The 25,459-nt window shown below is 43.0% G+C and overlaps 1 protein-coding gene across 6 annotated transcripts in view; it reads left to right on the forward strand.

The window, feature by feature from the left end:
• RAP1GAP2 (RAP1 GTPase activating protein 2) overlaps positions 1-25,459 on the forward strand; it is a 1,112,678-nt gene that overhangs the window by 322,731 nt on the left and 764,488 nt on the right. The window lies entirely within an intron of this gene.

Genomic DNA, 25,459 nt, shown 5'->3' on the forward strand with positions numbered 1-25,459 from the left:
CTCATTAACTTGCAGGATCAAGTGTGATCCGAATATCAGATCACACTTAGGCATGCTGCTATTTTTTTCTCGGGCTGGCTTTGTCTGAGGAAAAGATCGGACTTGTGCACGGCCCCATAGACTAATAGTGGTCTGAGTGTGATCCAATGTTTTGTCAGATCGCACTCGGACCGATAATACGATCGTCTCCACGAGCCCTAATAGTGTTTAACCTACTAGGAGAAATATGTATTAATCATTTGTACTAACATTTTGAGCCATTAGCGTTATGCACGTTTGTTTGTAAAATTGTAAAGAGAAGTGCTTAGAATTTGGACTAATTTATGAAGAACAACATTTTGAAAAAGTTAAAACACCACTCCAGCTTTTTTTTTTATTTCAGAATTGGAGTGGTGCTACTAATCTAACTTCCCTGCCCCTGGTCTTATACTTACCAGCCGCTGTCTTCAGCTGTTCCCAGCGCCGCAGCGGCCCCGATAAGCTGTCAATGTAAGTCTATGAGAACCTTGTTTTGGCTCTCATAGACTTACATAGAGTGGATCGACCAACAAAGACTGGAGATATCCAGGAGGTCACAACCTGCAAAAGACAACCGGCGTGGCTCCGATAACAGATGAAGGTACAACTGGTAAGTATGAGACTAACTGCAGGGAACTTAGATTAGTGGCACCACTCCAGCAGTGAAATAAAAACGCTGTAGTGGTGCTTTAACTCCTTCACGACCTTTGACGTATATTTAAGTCAAAGGTCGTGTCTCTGCCATTGATCAGGCTCATGCCGAGGCCACAGTCATCATGTGCCTTTAACAGACACAGGTGGAGCAGTGCACTTGTTTTCCCGCATTCCAGTGCATCATATGATAAGATGGATGGTGTCTTTCAAAAGTACAACTTGTCCCGCAAAAACGAGCTCTCATACAGCTAAGGGGACAGAAAAATAAAGAAGTTAAGGCTCTTAGAATAAGAGGAGGATAAAACGAAAGTGCAAAAACAGAAAATTACAAGGTCATAAAGTTTTTAAGCGTTAATTAAGTTACATTTTTACACAACACTGGCTCAGAAAAAGTGATTTTAAGGCTATTTTCTCACATGAGTACTTATTGCGTTTTTGACGCTGCATTATTTGGCTTTGGCAAAAGTCTATTGATACAGTTTTGTCCGGATTACATGTGTTTTTAGTGCGTTTCCGAGGCGTAAACACTCTAAAAATAAATGTGCGTGTTTTACCTGCAAATTTTTGCATCTAATGCAATTCTATGGGGAAAATCTGCACACAAAACTCAACCCGCAAAAGAAATTGACATGTTGTACATTTAAAAAAACGCACCGCAGGTCAGTTTATAAAGTGTAAAAAAGCACAGTGGGCAGGAGGTTTCTATAAAACCCATCAAATTTGCTGCAACCACATGACATGGTGTTTAAAGAGCATCAAAAACTCAGCGTGAGAACTTAAGATTCCAGAAGCTGATGCAAAAGATTTGACAAATAATCCCCATAGTGTAAACGAGGGGTCTTAAACTCGGCTGGGTATATGGACCGCACATTAAAAAATTAGAATTTGAGGAGCTGCCTTCTTTGCAGAACAAAGTGACCTTTTAAGTGATACCATTTTTTTTTCTATACACCTTTTGAACATTTTTGCCGTGTTTATTTTATTTTTTTATAGCTTCGGTCGTTATGGATTTGGCAATAACAAAGGTGCACTTTTCGTTTACTTTATTTGGGGGGGGGGAATATTCTTTCATGCTTTATTCCAAGGACGCACATTCAACTGAAAGAAAGCGCAGCTGTCGTCGGCTCCTGAACCGGGCCGGGATCGTCAAGGGGTCTATGGTGCCTGCAGGCCGAATAAAGCAGCCTCATGGGGCTGCATGCAGCTGGCGGGTCGCGTGTTTGAGACCCCTGATGTAGAACATTGTAGCTAAAGAGGACATTTACAAAAATACATACAGAGGGACACATTTACAAAGTCTGGCTATTTCCTCTTTACGCCAGTCTTTAACAGTAATTAGAGCAAAACTTATTAAGAAGCACTCAAACATGTGGTGCATTTATTTTACTCACTTATATAGCACCATTAATTCCACAGCTCTTTACAGACATGATCATCACTGTCCCCATTGGGGCTCATAATCTACATTCTCTATCAATATGTCTTCGGAGTGTGGGAGGAATCCAGAGAACCCAGGGGAAACCCACACAAACATGGGGAGAACATGCAAACTCCTTGCAGATGTTGTCCTTGGTGGGATTTGAACCTAGGACCCCAGTGCTGCAAGGCTACAGTGCTAACCACTGAGCCACCGTACTGACTGAACCAATACCTCCTATATATAATTGAAACTGGAGCAATGGTGAAATAAGTAAAGTGAAAAACTTCTTTTGCTATTTTACTACTTATTAGATGATTTTTTTTAGCTACTGCCAGGACTGCGACTTTAAGATTGTTATAAATTGTGTATAGTTAGCCTTAAAGAGACGTGTATAAGTTCACACATTTCTGGTATGAAACCAAATGAGTGAAAACACTGAACACTCCCTTCCTATGGTTTGCATCTTACTTGTATAGTATAGAATAAGATATAAAAATGCATTTAAAGTGTAATAAGGCTATGTGCCCACGTTGCGGACCTGAAGCATATTTTTTACGCATCTCCCTGGCGGGAAAATCGCATGCGGATATTACATGCGGTTTTCCCGCCAGGTAGAAGCGTTTGTGAGGCGTCTTTGCATGCATTTCCGCATGCGGGTTATCAAGCACTTCTCCAAGTGATTAAGGCTGTGTGCCCACGTAGCGTTTTTCAAGCGTATATGCTGCGGAATTTCCGCAGCGTAAACGCTTGTAAAACGCATGTATATCCGCACCCCATGGTCCCCAATGGCATTCCGCAATGTCAATGCCCATGCTGCGGATTTTTCCGCAGCGTATATGCTGCGGTCAAAAATCCGCAGCATGTTCATTAATTTTGCGGAAGTGCTGCGGAATCAATGTGCGGATGGTACCCAAGTCTGGATGAGAGGAGACTCTCATCCAGACCTGGGTACCAAAGAACCTGTAAAAAAAAGAAAAAATAAAGTTTATACTTATCTTCTGATGTTTTCCCGCCGTCGCACTGTTGTCTGAAGGACCTGCCACGTCATGAGTCATGTGACCCATCACATGACTCAATGACGTCACCGCAGGTCCTGCACACAACAGCGTGAGCCGCTCAAGCCTCCGGACGGGGCAGAGAATGCATCGGTAGGTGAGTATAAACTTTATTTTTTTATTTTTTACCATTCTGATTCTTTTTTTTAACTATTACTTGGTCACACTATATAAATCCATGCCGGTTGCATGGATTTATATAGTGTGAACAAGTTGTCAAGCACTTTTCCAAGTGATGCTTATAATCACTTGGAAAAGTGCTTGACAACTTGTTCACACTATATAAATCCATGCAACCGGCATGGATTTATATAGTGTGACCAAGTAATAGTTAAAAAAAAGAATCAGAATGGTAAAAAATAAAAAAATAAAGTTTATACTCACCTGCCGATGCATTCTCTGCCCCGTCCGGAGGCTTGAGCGGCTCACGCTGTTGTGTGCAGGACCTGCGGTGACGTCATTGAGTCATGTGATGGGTCACATGACTCATGACGTGGCAGGTCCTTCAGACAACAGTGCGACGGCGGGAAAACATCAGAAGATAAGTATAAACTTTATTTTTTCTTTTTTTTACAGGTTCTTTGGTACCCAGGTCTGGATGAGAGTCTCCTCTCATCCAGACTTGGGTACCACCCGCACATTGATTCCGCAGCGCTTCCGCAAAATTAATGAACATGCTGCGGATTTTTGACCGCAGCATATACGCTGCGGAAAAATCCGCAGCATGGGCATTGACATTGCGGAATGCCATTGGGGACCATGGGGTGCGGATATACATGCGTTTTACAAGCGTTTACGCTGCGGAAATTCCGCAGCATATACGCTTGAAAAACGCTACGTGGGCACCCAGCCTAACTTGAACTTTGTAACATATTTTACTAGATAAAAACACTCCATCACCATTATTGTTTTCGAAACATTTTTAGGTTCTTATTTGTCATTTTGCATTTTCACCAATTAATGGTTCCATTTAATGTACGGTTTTACATTCATTGGGTTCACATACAGTAGTAAGTTGTGTTCAGACATTATTTTCAATGGTTTGTGTCTCATTGAAGCCTTAAGTGTATCTGTCATTTCAGGAAACTACAAAATAAGCTGTCATGTGAATGTACATGTCTACTTCTGCACATTTAAAGAATTGTATCCTGCATTTTTTACCACTTTAGCCCTTTGAAGGTTGTAGTTCAAATTTTCCTTTGTCTCTGAGCTGGTGGGTAAAAACCACTTACTATGATGTCTCCCATACACAGGAGATGAGGGATTCCTGCTCCTCTGTTTCTTTGTAGCTCATGTTCAGAAGCATCAGCAGCAAGGAGGATTATACAGCAGTACTGATTAGTATAGCTGTGCCTTCAAGGCTGAAAATGACAAAAAGTACCTGAACAGGAGAGTTTAATTAACCCCTTCACAACATATGACGTATATTTACATCATATGTCATGTCCCTCCCTTTGATGCGGACTCCGATGCTAAAACCCTATCTTTCCCCACACATGACAGCTGATTTAATCAGCTGTCATGTGCCTTTAACAGCACAGGTGGATTGGAGCTCCACCCACTGCTGTTAACCAGTTAAATCCCACGGTCAATCTCTGACAACAGGATTTATTATGCGTCAGCCGGAAGCACGTCATTCCGGCCGCAGATTTGCGCCCCTGTCACATGATCGATGGGTTTTTGCCATGACAGCCAGGGGTCTGCAGAAGACCCCCGTGCCAGTAATAGTGAATCTCTTGTGAACGCTGGCTCGTAGCTGACGTTCATAGCAGATTGTGATTTCTGCTGTACATAGCAGGGCTGAAACATCGGATCACACACGGACCAATGTTAGTCTATGGGGCAGATTTTTTTCCTCGGACGGACTCTGTCTCAGCATGTCCGAGCTTGATCTGATAGTTGGATCACACTTGACCATGCAAGTCAATGAGTCCATGGAGAAGATCAGACTGCACTCAGATGTCATCTGTGTGCAGTTTGATTTCCTCAGACTGACAGAATGGAGAAGAAGGAGAAATTTTCTTCTCCATCTTCTCCTCATCCGAGAGAATCAGATCACACTCTGAACACTCTAATCGAAGTCTGATCAAAGTTTGACCTGAATGTGATGTACATAATTGACCTGATTCTCCTGGATGAGAGAATAATACGCACCCGCCTGCACCTGCCCTTAGATGTATTTTAGCTGTATTTCTAATTGAATAATAAGTTCAGGAAGCAGGATGACGAACGGCTCAAAAGTGGCTCCAAAGTGGAGAAGGAAGCATATTTCTCTGATGAGATATAACACAAAGTTTCTTCTATTCCCTCATGCTGTCGGTTTATAGGTGTTTCCTAAACAGTGATGCATCTAGTATTTTTACTACCAGAAGCAAAAAGTGAAATGCCGCACAAGCCAAGGAGATGAAGAAACATATCGGTAGATGTTCTTCTTCCTTCAGTCAATGATGGTTGCCTCCAGAAGTATAGTTCTCACGTTCTTCATTGATTGTGCCTTTTTTTCCGCTATGAGGTTAACATAAAAAGTTCTTGCTCAGGTCAACAGCATCACTCTCTCAATGGCTGTCATCACTCTACAGATACTTCATAGTTGTCAAACAAGGAACATAAAATAACCTGAGATGTGGTCATAAAGGGCTAAAAGTAAATGGGTTGGATAAATCCACGCGGTTGTTGTCAGCAATCTCCTATTTTTTTTTATCTCTTCACATCAAGGCTTTTTCTTTAGTATAACCCCCAGCAAGTCTTTTCTGATTTTATATACCGTACGAGGATTATACCCGGTGTATCAATAATTAAAAATAGTTTCTTATGGTTCTCTTTCTGGTAAAACTTTTCTTCCAAAATTTAGTATGAGACTATGGCAAGAAAGCAGAACCGTGGAGGACAATGATGAAATGATGCCGAAAGAATAACTGTGTAATATTACGTGGCTTTGATGTTTGGTCTAAGAATACATGGCATTTGGCATATTTGCTATCCAGATGGCACACTTAATTCCTGGCAGTCTGACAAATGAATACTCACATGTTTAAATCAAATAATATTACAAGTGCAAAGGATCGTAGTAATCTGGGTAATTTCATTTATAAGATAAAATGATATTATTATTTTGGTCTGTACCACATTCTTATGTATAATGCTCTGAATAAATGAGTACACCCCATTTGAAAAGCATGATTTTAATCAATATCTCACTGAATACAAGAACAATTTCCAAAATGTTGACAAGACTCAATTTCATAGAACATTTTTTTATACCCATAACATGAAAGTAAGGTTAATAATATAACTTTCATTACAAAATCTTCAGTTTTGCTTAAATAAGTTGAATACACCCCACATAAAAAACAACTATATCTAGTATTTTGTATGACCGCCATGTTTTTTAAGGGCAGTACCAAGTGTAGACATGGAATGAACAAGTTGCAACATCTAACTTTTTCCATTCCTCATGAATGACCTCTTTTAGAGCTTGGATTCTGGATGGAGAGTGATGGTCAACTTGTCGCTTCAGAATTCCTCATTGGTGTTCAGCTGGGTTGGGTTCAGATCAGGGGACACTTGGCCACTGAATCACCTTCACTATGTTCTTCTTCAGAAATGCAACAGATGTGTGTTTTGAATTATTGTTATGTTGGAAAAGTGCACGTCTACCAAGGGCATGGAGTGATGGTAGCCAGGGCTGGTGTTAGGGGCAGGCAAACTAGGCATTTTCCTAGGGCCCCCAGCCTGTGGCGTGCACACCACACAGCCGCTATGGGGCCCATGAGTCAGGGGGGCCAGGTGCCAGTGCTGGCTCCCGCTCCCACCAGCGCATTGCGCTTTCAAATGTATCGGCATCATAGATGCCGATACAGTTGAAAGCAATGATCGAGGAGGGTGCGTCATGAGACGCTCCCTCTCCCATCATTCCCCCTCTGCGTCTGACTCAGCAGGAGCAATGATGTCACTTCATCGCGTTCCACTGTTTCAGGCAGTGGAGCTGCTGAGGTGAGGAGATGCGCTGCAGAGACCAAAGCAATGAGGGAACGAGGAGCGGTGAGCAGGGTCGGACTGGGGTGCCTAGGGCCCACCAGGGGAACTGACTCTAGGGGCTCACACTACAGCCCACCATAAACAGTTTTAATACTTGTCATGCTTTTCTATAATGCACTATAGTTACATGATTGGCCACGCTGTGGAGCACCAAGCGGCAGGACTTTGTTCGAACAGTCATTCCGTACTGCCAGAGTCCCTTTAAAGGTAACTTGTCACCTTGAAAAACGCTATTTATCTGCAGATATAGGGGTAATCTGGTGGTAAATAGGGTTTAAAGCCTGGTTGGCTACACGGAGAAAATTACATTTTATTCTCCCTGTCGCCACTTATTGGGTCGGTGCAAGGAGGGAGACATTACAGTCACCGCGAACTACAAAGTGAGCGTGCTGCAATAACGTTTGGCACCTTGATTGTTACACTTCCATGGAGCCCAACCTCAGGCTGAGCTTCATTGAATGACTAACATGGCAGCAGCACCTGGCAACTAGTGCTGAGCGAGCGTGGTCGGATAAGGTGTGATCCCAGCATGCTCGGGTGTTGTCTGAGTATCTTGTAGTGCTCTGCTAATATGCTCGAGTCCCCGGGATAGCATGTTTTGCGGCGGTAGACAGACGCAACACATGCAGGAATTGCCTGTTTGTTAGGTAATCCCTGCATGTGTCACAATCAAGGTGCCGGACGTTATTGCAGCACGCTCACTTTGTAGTTCGCAGTGACTGTAATATCTCTTATCCGAACACGCTCACTAAGCACTACTGGCACCCCATCAGCAACCTGCAACTGCGTCACAGGGGGCTGAAGGGAGCTGATGACTGCATGCACCGGCCATTGTGCTATCTAAATGCCGCTGTCAGTGATTGACAAGGGCACTTAAATACTCAAAACAGCAGCAATCAAGGCGAGCTCTGATCACTGCTGTTACATGCTGACGCCGGCTATGTAACACAGCCGACATCTGCCCGGTATGGAGCAGGCTCAGTTCCTGAACCCGCTTCATACAAGCACATCCCAATGGATACAGTTATGACAAGGTTAGCAAATTTCACTTGTCTGTTCCTAAATGTGGAAAGACAAATGGAATTCCCTAACACATGTGAAAGATACCTAATAGATTTAGTAAAGGTGCCCCAAGCATATGAATGTTATTACACACCACAATGTACAGTTACATACACGCATCTTACAAAAATACATATTAGTCCAGATACGCAGACGCGCACAAACACACAGACGCGCACAAACACGCAGACGCGCACAAACACATTAGTACATGAATACATCATCTGAACCACCATCAATTGTAATGTCAGGTCAGACCCATATATCTTTGTATCGCATAAACCTACAACTCCCAGTATGTAATTAACAATAGAGATACTGGGAGTTGTTATCAGTCATCATCAGACTGCGGACCATACAGGAACCACAGTACTGATGAGACACAGGCAGGATCACAAATGAACATTTACATCCAGGTATCTTACCTGAGACGTCTTCTCTGATTAGAGTCGTTCGCTTTCTTTTCATCTCCATCTTGTCCAGACCCCTTGATGACTTTTCTCATCCACAGCTCGTCTCTGCAGACTTCCATCTTCTCCGGTCTTCTGCAGCTCATCCCCACACGATGCCCTTAAAGATAGTGTCATTATATTGCTCCTGAATAAAAATACCTACATTGAGCCCCTGAATAAACCTAACTCTTACAATGCTCCCTGCACAAAAAACATGACATACACTCTACCCCTCTTATGGTACCTGCTCTCCACACTGTCCTCTCCTTACCATACTGGGCCCCCTCTTCACACTGTCCTCTCAGACTGTGTCCCCCCTATACTGCCCAGTCTCTATACTGTGCCCCTTCATCACACTCCCCCTCCTCAGCATACTGTTCCCTCCTTGCTGTGCCCTCACACTGTTCCCCCCATACTGCCCAGTCTCTATACCTTCCCCCACACTACCTAGTCTCTGTGCTGTGTCACCTCACACTTTTCTCCCTCCATACTGTCTCCTCACACTATTCCACTACTCTCCATACTGTTTCCTCATACATCCCCATTCTGTTCCCGCACCCATTCCCACCCCTCCCAAGTTCACCATACTGTTTCTTCACACATCTCCCCATTATGCCTCCTAAAATTTCTCTCCCATCTCTCCCCAAATATAATAAATCTTCGGAAGAGCACACAGACATGCAGAAGCACGCTTACACACATGAAAACAAGCGCACACAGACACATACTAAGGGCTTTTTCACACGTCAGTACGTGCGGTGAAAGTTTCCACACGTACCAGAGACATTGGTATACGCAGACCTATTCAAATGAATGTGCACATGTCAGTGTGTGTCCAATTTACACAGACAGACCATGTGGTGTCCGTGGGCAAAACACGCTGACATGTCTGTTTTTTACCTGCTGCACCTCCCGCAAAACGTCCCGCACACTGATGACAGTTAGCGCTGTTCCCAAGCACCGGGTGCTGAGCGCTGCCCTCATCATAGATCCCTGCCGGTGCTGCGATCAGCAGCAGCAGGGTCAATGATGAGCGTAGTAGTCTACTCCCGCCGTGTCCAACTGTAAAAATAGGAATAAAATTAAAAAATCCTTATACTCACCTCTCCTAAGTGTCTCCCGCTGTAATCCGTGCGAGCGCTCACGCCGAGGAGAATGACTCCTGCAGTGAGTGGACCCCGGAGCTGCGCTCAACAAGCGGTGCCCTGTCAATCACTGAGCGCAGCTCTGGGGCCCGCTCGCTGCAGGAGTCATTCCCCTCGGCGTGAGCACTCGCACGGATTACAGCGGGTGACACTTAGGAGAGGTGAGTATAAGGATTTTTTTATTTTATTCCTATTTTTACAGTTGGACACGGCGGGAGTAGACTACTACTCTCATCATTGACCCTGCTGCTGCTGATCGCAGCACCGGCAGGGATCTATGATGAGGGCAGCGCTCAGCACCCGGCTCTTGGGAACAGCGCTAACTGTATACTGATTCCCAAGCGCCAGTATGTGTCACATGGATGACACACAGGTGGACACGGATATCTCCAGTCCCGTAAATATCAGGACATGTGAAAGAGCCCTAATATACACACGCAGATACACATACAGAAATGGGGACACGTACACACACACAGGCAAGCACACACAGAAATGCACACGCAGTCATGCACAGACACACTCAGACAATCACACACAAAAATGCAGACACGCAGGGAAGCACGCACACACGTGTGAAGACACATATACACACGTAGACATGCAGGTACTCAAATACATACACACAAACACATGCAGGCATATACACACTACACACACAGACGCATGCAGGCATATACACACACACACAAGCATGCAGGCATAAACACACCACACACACACACACACATGCAGGCATATACACACACTACACACACATATGCAGGTATATATACACAGACATGCAGGCATATACACACACACACTGTACACACATGCAGGCATATACACACACGCAGGCAGACATATACACACACAGACATACACACACAGGCATATACACACACACAGGCATATACACAGACATATATACACACACAGGCATATACACACACAGGCATATACACACACAGGCATATACACACACACAGGCATATACACACGCAGGCATATACTCACACACAGGCATATACACACACACAGGCATATACTCACACACAAGCATATACACACACACAGGCATATATACACACACAGGCATATACACACACACAGGCATATGCACACACAGGCATATATACACACACACACACTGTACACACATGCAGGCATACACACACAGGCATATACACACACAGGCATATACACACGCAGGCATATACTCACACACAGGCATATACTCACACACAGGCATATACACACACACACAGGCATATACACACACACAGGCATATACACACACACAGGCATATACACACACAGGCATATACACACACACAGGCATATACACACACAGGCATATACACACACACACACACATGCAGGCAGCATATACACACAAATTCATCAAATTCATCCAAACACCTACAAATATTACACTACCTGTACTGTACAGACGCGCTCCTAAGGTGGGAGACTGCAGTGCAGGGCGCGATGTGACGTCACTTTTAGCAGACGTGCTTCCCTGTCTGCTGAGTGTGACGCTGCAGTGCGGCTCCTGCTCTGCTCTTCGGCTCTCCTGCTCCCAGGCCCCTCCCGCTACTGTCCTGGGCATCGCGGCGGTGAGAGTGCGTGTGCGCGCCATTAAAGGGACCTCGACCACTTTTTTTTTTTTTTCTTAATTCTCCTCTGTCTTCTCTGAAGGGGGCCCGGGGCCCACCGGGAAATTTCCCGGCACCCCGCCAGGCCAGTCCGAGCCTGGCGGTGAGTATTTTTATTTTTTAATTAGTGAATACGTGGTTGCCATAATGCATTATACCATGTGGGGCTACATTACACTGTGTTCCAAATTATTATGCAAATAATATTTTCTCAGATTTTCCCAAATTACCTATATGAATTGCAGTCATTGTAATTTTCCAGTCAAATAACTATTAGAGTACAATTGAAAGGTTTTTGTACAAATCGCCTATGATAACAGTATATTTTTAAAAAAATAAAAAACTCAAACTGCACTCAAACTGCATGTTCCAAATTATTATCCACAGCAGAGTTTTCAACCTTTTCATTTTAATAAAGAACAAAAAAATGTCATTTTTGAAATTATAAGCATTAGCAGGTTATTACAAACTGAAATCAAACAGTTTACAACTCAAAACTTTATTCTAGGTGATGTTACATTTGCACATAGGACCCCTTGTTCGAAAGGAGCTTCTGAACTCTCTCGTCCATTGAATTTGTCAGGTTTTGGATGGTTTCTGCTTCAATTGTTTTGCATGAGGACAGAATACCCTCCCAGAGCTGTTGCTTAGATGTGAACTGCCTCCTGCCATCATAGACACTCCTTTTGATGATGCTCCAGAGGTTCTCAATGGGGTTGAGGTCAGGGGAGCATGGGGGCCACACCATAAGTTTGTCCCCTGTTTTTTACTCGACTTTTTGTCGAGATTTTTCAAGAAAGTCTGCAGTCACTTCTGTGAGGATTCTCCGGTGCCGGCAGCGAGATCGGATGGTCATATGACCACACGTATGTGATATGCATATTTTTAGCCACATTCCAAATAGACGTGCGTGGCCTCACTAAATACACGTGACACTCATGTCTAATCGGAATGTGGCCATGAGTATGCCTATCACATACTTGTGGTCACATGATTGCTAGGTTTTGCCTCCGGCACCAGAGAGTGCGCTAGCGCTGTGAGGAATAACAAGTCTGCAGTCACAAAGAGTGACTGCAGACTTTTGTGGTAAACCTGAACAACCCCTCTAAATGCATATATTCTAGACTAAAAATATTTTTTTGCATTTTGATTCCATTTGGCTTTTAGAGACTCTTTGTCCCCTACATACTGCTAGCTATAGAATGATTTGAGTGAGAATCACCAGTTATTGACTTTGATAGAGGGTTGGTAACACTTTTATCTAGCTTTTTCTTTTTCTCAGCTGATTTATGACCACATTAAAGTTCACCTCAACTTTGATGTGGTCTGTGGTCATAAATCTGCAGAGTAGTTTGGTAAAAGTCAGATAAAAGAGCTACAAATGCTCCATCAGAACAGCTCAATGATGGTTTTGCAGTAACTCATTCAGCAGCCTGCAATGTGCAGAGAAACAAAGGGCCTGTTAACACTAAACAGGAAAAACTTCTCACACCCCTTGAGAAAGGCGTTCCTGCCGAAATGCGCGTCGGGGTTCCAGCGCCGGCATCAGGTTTTGTCTGCGGTCCCAAACCAATCCAGGTACTACAACCATGTGTCTTGGTGACACTTATTGGCACTTATGCTGATATTTTTACTAGGGTGACTGCTTGTTAGCATTGGTATATTCATTTACAGACCTTGTGAAGGCTATATATATGATCATTCAATTGTACTATTATGCTAATATTGTCCTTTATATCTACTCATCAATTATGGTGACTGTATGCCGTGCGTTGCTGTGTTATCCACATGGAAGTCTGTGTATGTGTCTCTCCTCATCCTACCTGTTTGTTTTTTTATTAATAAAGCATTTGTACTTTTCACTTTGGTTCTTGGTTTCATCCTTGATGGTTTTTGCCCTCTTCCCCCTCTCTAACACTAAACCGTGCAAACTGTTAATAAAAACCTATTGCAAAATGTATTTAAACCAGAATTCATGCATTCATATAAAAAAAAGTCCCAGATGTGTCCATATCTTTTTAAGTTTCTTTGACGTATCAGACATTAATCTTCCTGATTTTCTTCCTTTTTAGCTGATGCTTCGATGTTCCTTTGGTTCTCCTTCTCTATCCAAAGTTTTATTCTATTAGAGCCCTCATTTCAATGACATATACTGACTAGTTAGCCTCACACTAGAGTGCATACAATAAATGGACGCCTCTGTTGTGTGCCACCCATTTGTATCCATCACCTTAGTGGGGGTTTTTTAAGAACAGCTACATGATTTCTGACAATGTGATTCCCGACTCCGTAACCTTGGAGGAGGCTTCTCTCGGTTAGGCCGGTTTGTTGCAATTTTCTTATTGGTATGATATATACGTGAGTGTGTACATCATGGTGAGGCCTTTATTCTTCTCCAAAATATTTTGTTTTTTAAACCGGTTTCACTTAAACTAATCATAAATGCAGCAACGAGAGTTATTTATCTGGCCAATATTTAATGACTCCATTTTCTGCAGATTGTTATGCTAATCATCATTTTTCTTTCTAAATCAAATTCATAACTCAGTCGTTTCGTACTATGAAGCTCTCCACAGCTCTGCACTATGAAGCTCTCCACAGCTCTGCACTATGAAGCTCTCCACAGCTCTGCACTATGAAGCTCTCCACAGCTCTGCACTATGAAGCTCTCCACAGCTCTGCACTATGAAGCTCTCCACAGCTCTGCACTATGAAGCTCTCCACAGCTCTGCACTATGAAGCTCTCCACAGCTCTGCACTATGAAGCTCTCCACAGCTCTGCACTATGAAGCTCTCCACAGCTCTGCACTATGAAGCTCTCCACAGCTCTGCACTATGAAGCTCTCCACAGCTCTGCACTATGAAGCTCTCCACAGCTCTGCACTATGAAGCTCTCCACAGCTCTGCACTATGAAGCTCTCCACAGCTCTGCACTATGAAGCTCTCCACAGCTCTGCACTATGAAGCTCTCCACTATGAAGCTCTCCACAGCTCTGCACTATGAAGCTCTCCACAGCTCTGCACTATGAAGCTCTCCACAGCTCTGCACTATGAAGCTCTCCACAGCTCTGCACTATGAAGCTCTCCACAGCTCTGCACTATGAAGCTCTCCACAGCTCTGCACTATGAAGCTCTCCACAGCTCTGCACTATGAAGCTCTCCACAGCTCTGCACTATGAAGCTCTCCACAGCTCTGCACTATGAAGCTCTCCACAGCTCTGCACTATGAAGCTCTCCACAGCTCTGCACTATGAAGCTCTCCACAGCTCTGCACTATGAAGCTCGCCACAGCTCTGCACTATGAAGCTCTCCAGAGCTCTGCACTATGAAGCTCTCCACAGCTCTCCACAGCTCTGCACTATGAAGCTCTCCACTATGAAGCTCTCCACAGCTCTGCACTATGAAGCTCTCCACAGCTCTGCACTATGAAGCTCTCCACAGCTCTGCACTATGAAGCTCTCCACTATGAAGCTCTCCACAGCTCTCCACTATGAAGCTCTCCACAGCTCTGCACTATGAAGCTCTCCAGAGCTCTGCACTATGAAGCTCTCCACAGCTCTGCACCTTCCTATATATCCTCTCCTGCTGCCTCCATCCATTAAAACGGTTTTCTTAATTCAGTCAATGATCTACAGCTGTCATCACCCTTATTACATCCACTTTTTTCTTTTTCAAGGGCTCGTACAGACTGTCATAATCAGTGCAAGTGCTATCTGTCATTTTGGCAGATAGCAATAGTCCCCATGTTATTCTATAGGGTCGTGCACATGTCCGATTTTTTTTCCTTGGACACAGTCTGAGGAAAAAAGTCACTGCATGTCCAAGTTTGATTTGCTATTCGGATCGCACTCGGCCATGCAAGTCAATATTTGCATTGGAAACATCACACTGCACTTGGATGTCATCTAAGTGCAGTCCTATTTCTACGGACTGACAAAATGGAGAAGATGGAGGCTTTTTTTTCTTCATCCGAGAGAATCGGATCACACTGTGCTGACACTCTAATCAGAATTTCATTTGCATAATTGCCCAATTCTCTTTAGATGACAGGACTGACGGCCATGTGCACCTAGCCGAAGATGTCTCATGTGCTGCACATTCACTCTGGAATGCTCTAAGCTTTCTTCTAACCTACCTAGTTTTAAGTTAGCCATGAATTGCTACAACCACATGATTAACTTGTGGTCAAGAGGAATGTTTTCTCAGTTAGAGATCCTATTAACCCTTATCATGTGCTCAATACTCCCTTTGACTATCGCGCTACTCTTTGCATCGCTCTACACAATATATCCATGTTGTTATCATCACTAGAGTGTTGCAGAAATATTTGGTGCTATATAGTGACACCGTGCTGATCCTCCAGTGGTCCTGCCAGTGTTCCTTGATGAATAGCCAACATGTGCCACTGCATCAGTGTCTGCACCAGTCACGTGCTGTACTACCGCCATCATGATTCTACAGGGTGGGCCATTTATATGGATACACCTAAATTAAATGGGAATGGTTGGTGATATCAACTTTCTGTTTGTGGCACATTAGTACATGGGAGGGGGGAAACTTTTCCAGATGGGTGGTGACCATGGCGGCCATTTTGAAGTCGGCCATTTTGGATCTAACTTTATTTTTTTCAATGGGAAGAGGGTCATGTGACACATCAAAGTTATTGATAATTTCATAAGAAAAACAATGGTGTGCTTGGTTTTAATGTAACTTTATTCTTTCATGAGTTTTTTACAAGTTTATGACCACTTATAAAATGTGTTCAAAGTGCTGCCCATTGTGTTGGATTGTGAATGCAACCCTCTTCTCCCACTCTTGACACAGTGATAGCAACACCACAGAAGAAATGCTAGCACAGGCTTCCAGTATCCGTTGTTTGTCATTGTGATTTACATGTTCAATATAATATGATATAATATATTGTTGTATCTGTACTGGTAATTCCCAATTACATTAACAACCCCTAGTAAAACAATGCCCAAAAGATTATGTTTCACTCAAATGCTAAAATTGTTGCATTATTGAAATCTTATTGTAATAAACAGTATAGTATATAAGGATGGTATATAAAGATCTATGCTATAGGAATGGCTGGTGGTTCAGTTTTACAGTGGTAACAGCACTTCTATATTTTAAGGACGTAATTGCTTATTAGATCATAATAAATAAAAATGCTCCAGAGTGACCATGTAAAGTTAAAGAGGTAAAGTTTCTCCTTGTGGAGAGTGAGACACCGGCCCTGGCATGCCAAGGTAAGGAGGCTTATTCTCTGTGCAATGCTCCTCTGGGAAATTTAATATGTAAAATGCATTCAGATCAGGCTAACTTGCCTACTGTAAATTACTTTTTTTTCAGTCATTTTTGATAGCTTGTGTGTTAAAATTGAACCAGTAGATGGCGCTGAACTCCCATCTAATGCCGTTCCTTTGCTGCACTGACCTATTTTATACAAAATGGACTTTACATTTTTAAGGTAATAAGAAAGGCAACTCATGTGTCCATAAAATGTGTCAGTTTGTATTCTTTGGGTATGTTAATAATTGTAAATTAATATGATACATACCTAGAGAATGGGATCTTTTTTTCTTGCCATTATTATTATTTTGCTCTTCAGGGAGTTGAAATAAGGATTATTTCCTATATTAAACAGAATATCACAGTTGTAGCAAATGTTCAGAACAGAAAGTTGTGAGTCCTGCAGGGAAATTGTAGTATTACATGGCACCTGGCTAATGATACAGTAAGGTCAAAAGGGACGTTGTAGCCCCAACTATGGTGTCTTCAAAGGGCACATGGAGAACAGGTTGTCATCACGCCGATAAATGTTCTTTTACGCTTGTGCAGCACGACTCAATTCTCATGAAGATGCAAAGTCTTTCAGTTTGTTTTAGATTTGGTTTGGAGCTGTAAAGTTCTACTTACCCCAAACTCACAGGATAGCTGGATATAGTAGTCACCAAGCCCTGCTCCCAAAGCTCTCAATACTAGGGATGAACGGACCTGTGGACCTTTAGTGAAAAGTTTGGTTTTCGTACCAGAACTGTACCTGAACTTGACCCAGAACCCGAACCGCATTGAAAACAATGGAGGCCTGAATTTTGGATCTGGAAAAAAATTCTCTGTCTCTCACAGACTTCCTCCAGAACGCCAAACTTTGCAACATACTTCGAAGAGAAGTCCATGTTCCTTATTTAGCACCAGACACTAAGTGTCCGGTATGAACCCCAAACTTTTAAGTTAGTTATCGCTCATCTCTAGTCAATACGTCTTAGATAACTGTCCACTGACAGCTGCTCCTCTCTCACTCCACAACCTCCTATGTATTCTCAGCCAAGTCTGGTGTTCTCTATGAGGAGAGGCAAATAGTCTACCCGGCTTATATACTGTGAGAACAAAGGATCGGGAATGTTGAAATCCAACATGCCGTTTTCTTCTTTTCCCTGACATCTGGCATCATCATCATCTCCTAGCAAATTAGATTGCTTTGCAGTCCTGCCAAAATTTGTGGGTTCGGCCAACACACATCATCTGATGCTTTTTTATTCAGTGGACACATTTGGAGCTTTTTTGGGGGCAGAAACATCTCAATGATTGACACTTAATCTTTTTTTTTTACACTGAAAAAGCCACATTGGAAAAACACAACAGACTTGTTTGAAAATGATGTCCCCAGGCACAGTCTCCACTGCTGCTCCCAGTGCCTGTCATTGTCTGCAGCGCTGACCTCATATTGACAGAACTGCAACCGATAACTGAGCGCATAGGGTCTGCCCATGTAGAGAGCCGCAGAGTTCACTGATTGACTGCAGCGTTGTCAACATGATGACAGTGCAGCTGTTAAAACAAAGGGAGCAGTATCGGAGACCTGGGGACGGTGAGCAAAGCACAGTTTGTTTTTACAACCTAGTGCTCCCTGGGGATACAACTCTTGAAAACTGAAAGCTTCCTATTGATTTCAATGGGAAATCATGTCTACAGTGCACATGGTCACGTTCATGTTTTTATGCCTTTTCAGTATGGAAAAAGAAGCAACATGTTGATTGTAGCGGAGTTTCTAAATTTAGTCATTGAATAAGAAGCAGGATGAAGTGTCCCTGTACAAATACAGCATCAAAACCATCATATAAAGCACCAATTATTTTTTTTACGTTTTTAAAATTTTTCTAGCAAAAAAATCCACATAAAAATTAATTGGAACATAACCTGATAGAGATTAGAGAATAATTGCTGCATCACATGAAAGGCGTCACTAGGTGGCAGTGCAAGACTAACATACCACAACTGAAAGACAACCGCTGCTAAACTGTGGATCTATTTGACAAAGTACCAATGAAAAGCTACAGACGCATAACCCAATTATTATCAGCCTGATTATATTACCAAAAATCCATATGACTCAGAAACATTAACATGCATGTGTAAGGAGATGTACAAATGTAAAATTTCCACAGTTAAGGTATAACAGGATGTCTGTAAGTCAGCACCGCTATCTACTAGCCAAAGATTGTACGACAAGAGAAAGTGGAAAGGATTGCATCAGCAGGAACTGCGTAACAAAGCGCTTGATTCCTGAGGGGAAGAGATTGGTGGAGACACTGTAACGTCTGCCTGAGGCCACAGGCTCAAAAGGCTAACTTGGACAGACTTGGCACACTCTAGAGAAATCCCAATACCCTTTAATCCCTGTTCAGGGATCTGGTTTTACATTAGGACCCAGTGGAATGCTACAATGGAAGGGCTGCCATCCAGAGGAAGGAATGGTGCCAAGAAGGGTCAGAGCGAAGAGGTCACACCAAGGACAAAATCAGGATTTGTAAGAATAGTCAGAAACAATCCGGGATCAAAACAAGAATACACTAAACAAACCAGGAGCAGAAGACGTACACCTAGCCAAAACACTAAGCTACAGGTGCATCTCACTAAATTAGAATATCATCAAAAAGTTAATTTATTTCTGTTCTTCAATACAAAAAGTGAAACTCATATTATATAGTGTCATTACAAACAGAGTGATCTATTTCAAGTGTTTATTTCTGTTAATGTTGATGATTATGGCTTACAGCCAATGAAAACACAAAAGTCATAATCTCAGTAAGTTAGAATACTTTATAACAACAGCTTGAAAAATGTTTTTAAAATCTGAAATGTTGGCCTACTGAAATGTATGTTCAGTAAATGCACTCAATACTTGGTCGGGGATCCTTTTTGCATCAATTACTGCATCAATGCGGCGTGGCATGGAGGCGATCAGCCTGTGGCACTGCTGAGGTGTTATGGAAGCCCAGGTTGCTTTGATAGCAGCCTTCAGCTCGTCTGCATTGTTGGGTCTGGTGTCTCTCATCTTCCTCTTGACAATACCTCATAGATCCTCTATGGGGTTAAGGACAGGTGAGTTTGCTGGCCAATCAAGCACAGTGATACTGTTGTTTTTAAACCAGGTATTGGTACTTTTGGCAGTGTGGACAGGTGCCAAGTCCCGCTGGAGAATGACATTTCCATCTCCAAAAAGCTTGTCGGCAGAGGGAAGCATGAAGTGCTCTAAAATTTCCAGGTAGACGGCTGTGCTGACTTTGGTCTTGATAAAACACAGTGGACCTACACCAGCAGATGACATGGTTCCCAAAACCATCAAGGATTGTGGAAACTTCACACTAGACCTCAAGCAGCTTGAATTGTGTGCCTCTCCACTCTTCCTCCAGACTCTGGGACCTTGTGGAGTGTCAACGACTGCCTTCTGGACATGTGTCAAGTCAGCAGTCTTCCCCATGATTGTGGAGCCTACTGAAACAAACTAAGGGACCTTTTTAAAGGCTTAGGAAGCCTTTGCAGGTGTTTTTTGTTAATTATTCTAATTTACTGAGATAATGACTTTTGTGTTTTCATTGGCTGTAAGCCATAATCATCAATATGAACAGAAATAAACACTTGAAATAGATCACTCTGTTTGTAATGACTCTATATAATGAGTTTCACTTTTTGTATTGAAGTACTGAAATAAGTTAACTTTTTGATGATATTCTAATTTAGTGAGATGCACCTGTATCTCTGGCAGCTTCCATCAGCAAGCTGGAAGTGTGGTGCTCTCCAATTGGCTGGAGTGGGGAGCTGAATGCTGATAACTTCAGCTGGATAGCACACACACCCATACTGTCAGACTGAACGGTACTGCTAGTCCCAGCCAACCCAACCTTAGTGACTGGACAGAGCCTGCCATCCAGAGCTTCTGATTCTGATATTTCTATCACCAGCACCACCGGCAGAGTGAATATGGTGTCCCTGGCAACAGAAGCAGAAGCCGCAGGAGCAGGCTCCGGTGGAGTTGTGACAGACACCAGGTCAGTTGACACCTGTGGTACAGCTAATAATTATAAAAGGCCCAGGAGGGCAGTGAAGGGGAACGCCTGAACCTGTAGCAGGACAGACCTGTGGTGCGGTGAGGTTGGCTAACGGCCGCCATATCAAGTGACCAGACCCGAGTGAAGAATTGAGTGACCAGAGCTGGGTAGCCGGAACCGGAGATGAGAGACCAGATCTGACCCAAGGGAGCGGAGCCAGAGCTCAGAGAGACGACCAGGCCGTTGAAAAGGGACGTTCGTGTCAGCTGGGACTTCCAGTCTATGTGTATGGTACACAGGGGACTGGAGCCATGCTACAGGAGACGGAAGTGGCCAGAATAACAGATGTGAAAAGTGACTCATGGATAAGGGACTCCTAATGGAGTGGTATCATAGGTCTTCGTTAGGGCCTGTATTACGGCTCATATTGCCTAGAGAATGACAGAGAGATGGCGGTAACAGGCCCGATAGTGATGGTGACGCACTTCAGGTTAAGGTATTAGGACCAAGACATTACTGATGATACATAATGCTGAGAAGACCGAACTTTTAAATTCATATTTTGCTTCTGTTTTCTCTCAGAAAGTAAATGTAACATCAACTGATCTTCACTGTACTATTGAAGGAATAGAAGAATCCACACTATCTATAAACAGAGAGATAGTGAGGGAATACTTAGCTAACATAAATGAATTCAAATCTCCAGGTCCAGATGAATTTCTATCCTAGGGTACTGAAGGAGATAGCAGAGGAAATTATTGAGCCACTCTCCATAATCTTTGAAAATTCTTGAAGAACAGAAGTCACAGAAGACTGGAGTAGAGCAAATGTTGTCCCTATCTTCAAAAAGAGGAAGAAGGTGTACCCAGGGAACTATAGGCCTGTGAGCCTTACTTCTATACCAGGAAAGATCTTTGAACAAATTATTAAACAGCATGTATGTACACTACCGTTCAAAAGTTTGGAGTCATTTAGAAATGTCATTATTTTTGAAAGAAAAGCCCATTTTTTTTCAATGAAGCTAACATGAAATGAATCAGAAATACACTCTATACATTGTTAATGTGGTAAATGACTATTCTAGCTGCAAGCGTCTTGTTTTTATTGCAATATCTACATAGGTGTATAGAGGCCCATTTCCAACAACCATCACTCCAGTGTTTTAATGGTACATTGTGTTTGCTAACTGTGTAAGAAGGCTAATGGATGTTTAGAAAACCCTTGCACAAGTATTTTAGCCCAGCTGAAAATGGTTTGGCTCATTTGAGAAGCAATAAAATTGACTTTCCTTTGAGCTAGTTGAGAATCTGGAGCATTAATTTGTTTGTTCTATGAAACTCTCAAAATGGCCAGAAAAAGAGAACTTTCATGTGAAACTCGACAGTCTATTCTTGTTCTTAGAAATGAAGGCTATTCCATGTGAGAAATTGCCAAGAAACTGAAGATTTCCTACAACAGTGTGTACTACTCCCTTCAGAGGAGAGCACAAACAGGCTCTAACCAGAGTAGAAAGAGAAGTAGGAGGCCCCGCTGCACAACTGAGCAACAAGACAGTACATTAGAGTTTCTAATTTGAGAAATCGACGCCTCACAGCTCCTCAACTGGCAGCTTCATTAGATAGTACAAGCCAAACGCCAGTGTCAACATCTACAGTGAAGAGGCGACTCCGGGATGCTGGCAAAGAAAAAGCCATATCTGAGACTGGCTAATAAAAGGAAAAGATTAATATGGGCAAAAGAACAAAGACATTGGACAGAGGAAGATTGGAAAAAAGTTTTATGGACAGACGAATCAAAGTTTGAGGTGTTTGGATCACACAGAAGAACATTTATGAGATGCAGAACAACTGAAAAGATGCTGGAAGAGTGCCTGACGCCATCTGTCAAGCATGGTGGAGGTAATGTGATGGTCTGGGGTTGCTTTGGTGCTGGTAAAGTGGGAGATTTGTACAAGGTAAATGGGATTTCGAATAAGGAAGGCTATCACTCCATTTTGCAACGCCATGCCATACCCTGTGGATAGCGCTTGCTTGGAGCCAATTTTATCCTACAACAGGACAATGACCCAAAGCACACCTCCAAATTATGCATGAACTATTTAGGGAAGAAGCATGCAGCTGGTATTCTATCTGTAGTGGAGTGGCCAGCGCAGTCACCAGATCTCAACCCCATTGAGCTGTTGTGGGAGCAGCTTGACCATATGGTGCGCAAAAAGTGCCCATCAAGTCAATCCAACTTGTGGGAGGGACTTCAGGAAGCATGGGGTGACATTTCTCAAGATTACCTCAGCAAATTAACAGCTAGAATGCCAAAGGTCTGCAATGGTGTAATTGCTGCAAAGGGAGCATTCTTTGACAAAAGCAAAGTTTGAAGGAGAAAATTATTCTTTCTAATAAAAATCATTATTTCTAACCTTGTCAATGTCTGGACTATATTTTCTAATCATTTTGCAACTCATTTGATAAATAAAAGTATGAGTTTTCATGGAAAACACAAAATTGTCTGGGTGACCCCAAACTTTTGAACGGTAGTGTAAGTATTTGGATAAGAATACAGTAATTAACCAGAGTCAGCATGGGTTTGTAACTAATAAGTCATGTCAGACTAACTTAATTTCCTTCTATGATAGAATCACTGAATGGGTGGATCAGGGAAACACAGTAGATATAGTATATCTTGACTTCAGCAAAGCATTTGACAAAGTATCTCATACCAATTATGGAATGGACAAGGCAACTGTTAGGTGGATTCATAACTGGCTTAGTGATTGGGCCCAAAGAGTGGTCATAAATGGTTGCACATCCAGTTAGAAGAATGTCTCAAGTGGGGTACCACTAAGAAACAGGCATTCCTCACATCTATTAAAGCTGTCAAACAGTCTCAAATCATGCACACAGCACGACTCAAACATAACACCCGAGCACGCTGAAGATACTTGGGAAACACCCGAGCATGCTCATAAATCTCAAGCAACGAGCATGCTCGCTTATCACTAATTAGCACATCTTAGCGTGTTGCCACATTAAAGGGACTCTGTCACCAGAATTTTTGTTATCCCATCTGAGAACAGCATGATGTAGGGGCAGATACCATGATTCCAGCAATGTGTCACTTATTGGGCTGTTTGCTTTCATTTTGAAAAAATCAGTTTTATCTGCGCAGATCTACCAGTTCTCTGAATACTGAGCTCTGTATAATCCCGCCCACACCACTGATTGGCAGCTTTCTGTGTACACTGTGCATAGGCAGAAAGCTGCCAATCAGAGGTGAAGGCGGAGTTATACAGAGGTCATGAAAATGCTTGACTGCCTGGCAGCTGGTTTAGGAGTTCTCTTTTGATAACCACCTCCTGATAAAACAGTGATTTTATCAAAACTACAGCAAGCAGCCCAGTAAGTGACACATCGCTGAAATCAGGGTCTCGGTCTCTACATCATGCTACTCTAAGATATTGGTGGCAAAAACCTGGTGACAGATTCCCAATAAGAATTAAGCAAACTTTCAGTATAAGTTTTGATGGTGCCATGCTATTTTAAAGAACTGAGGCAAAAGCTGCACATTGGGTATTGATTGGTTAATGAGCCTGGCATTATGGGTGCTCAGTTTTCAGGTATCAGTATGATTTTTTTTTAAACTATATAGATTAAAACATTTTAACTGTAATTGAAGCCTGGCCGTGCATTGGGGACATGTCAATAGACCCCAAGTGCATCAGCACACCCCCACTGTAATTTCATGCTAATTTGAATGTGGTTTTATAGCTTGATTTCTCAGCGCTGGCACATCGGATTACTACAATCTAGGTATCACTGGTATTGCTATACTATGACCTACACAGCCATAAAACTAGTGTCAGGTACCTTATAAAGGGTTAAATCAGGAACTGTAAAATGGATATATTGGATCACTCTGCTGATCATGTCACTACAATATTTATTTATTTTACTCACTTATATAGCGCCATTAATTCCACAGCGCTTTACAGACATAATCACTGTCCCCATTGGGGTTCACAATCTACATTCCCTCTCAGGATGTCTTTGGAATGTGGGAGGAAACCAGAGAACCCGGAGGAAACCCACACAAACAAGGGGGGAACATACAAACTCCTTGCAGATGTTGTTCTTGGTGGGATTTAAACCCAGGACCCCAGTGCTGCAAGGCTGCAGGCAGTGCTAACCACTGAGCCACTGTGGTGCCCTACAATAGACGGTATATATTAAGCCTCACATATGCATTAGACGAAAATCGGCCGAACCAACCGATATCGACTCACACTCTAATGTGTATGGTGGCGCCGGCCAACTGATCTTCTGGGGCAGTGTGGATCAGCATGTCTGATTTTGGACTGTGGATAGCTTTGTTCTCCCCGATATAAGCTGTCGGCAGATATGTCATTCAGCGGCTTTCTCAAAGAGAACACAGGAGTGCTCGGCTGAGTGAGCTCTCCAGTATATGGGAGAGCCGGCTGAGATGGCTGTCAGTTGAACAATCGGCTGAGTGAGCTCTCCTGTATATGGGAGAGCCGGCTGAGATGGCTGTCAGTTGAACGATCGGCTGAGTGAGCTCTCCAGTATATGGGAGAGCCGGCTGAGATGGCTGTCTGTTGAACGATCGGCTGAGTGAGCTCTCCAGTATAT

This window comes from Phyllobates terribilis, unplaced genomic scaffold, assembly GCF_046119375.1.
Source record: "Phyllobates terribilis strain yellow unplaced genomic scaffold, ASM4611937v1 Scaffold_2__4_contigs__length_985480577, whole genome shotgun sequence".
In the NCBI taxonomy this organism is placed as follows: Eukaryota; Metazoa; Chordata; class Amphibia; order Anura; family Dendrobatidae; genus Phyllobates; species Phyllobates terribilis.